This window comes from Hippoglossus stenolepis, unplaced genomic scaffold, assembly GCF_022539355.2.
Source record: "Hippoglossus stenolepis isolate QCI-W04-F060 unplaced genomic scaffold, HSTE1.2 HiC_scaffold_43, whole genome shotgun sequence".
NCBI lineage: Eukaryota > Metazoa > Chordata > Actinopteri > Pleuronectiformes > Pleuronectidae > Hippoglossus > Hippoglossus stenolepis.
The window spans coordinates 17,208-18,241 of NW_025899764.1; positions in this window are offsets into that span (position 1 = coordinate 17,208).

A 1,034-nucleotide genomic window follows, 5' to 3' on the forward strand; every position below is an offset into this window, starting at 1 on the left:
GCCATGCTCGCTCGAACCCTCACAGTCCGAGAGCTGCAGGACAGAAGGTCGCAGAGCTTCGCCCAACGGACAACAGACGACACCACGTTCACATGTTTTTGTTAAAGTTGTTAAAAACATTCTTTCTGATGGAAACTGTAAAGAAGAGACATCTTCATCAAGACTTCCGTTCTGACGCAATCACTTCTCTCCAGTCGCTGCACATTCATGTTTTATTTCTTGTTTCCTTTCAGTCGGTTGAATGTCAACACTTTCAGTTGTGACCTGAGATCTGCGTCATTTTATTTGGAATAAAGAAGAAAGTTTTGAAAAGTTATGTTTGATTTTCCTTCCCATCTCTCCGGATAGAGAAAGACTTGGATCTCTGCCTCACCCGCAGCGAAACGATATTTCTTCATTCATATTTTAAGGCAAAACTATCGAGTGTAAATAAAAACTGACTCCAGGTCTGGAAAGAGAAGCCAATGCAGAAGTGCCTGAAGCTTGTATTCTCTCAACCGACCAGCAGAGGGCGACTCCACTGGTTGTTTCTATAGAAGTCTATGAGAAAATGACTCAAAATAACTTCTCACCACATTAATAAATGTCAGTAAACATTTTTCCCGAGGAGGTTGAGATGTTCTCAATCTCTAGTTTCTCACACAAACACTCAGAATAGACTCAACAGGAAAGAAGGAGATATTATATATAATATTTATTATTCATAGATTTTATATGAGGGAGGAGTAGACGTCACTTTAAAATAACAAGGAAACTGAAGAACATATGAGACTCTAGATATTATTCAAAGTTGTTTATGTCTGGAGAAGATCTTCATTAATAAAGCATCATGCCTCAGTTTGTGAAAGTGGCTGAGGACTCGAGCTCAATCTGATCCAACTGGATTTCAGGGACATGCTTTTTCTGGTTTCTCACAAAAACTTTTATGATGTGATTCGCAGGATTTATCGCTCCAGGACTGCAGGTATTCCACCCCCATCCTCACACAGTCCTCTCCATCAGGATTCTCCTCTGTCCAGTTGTCTGGCTCTCTG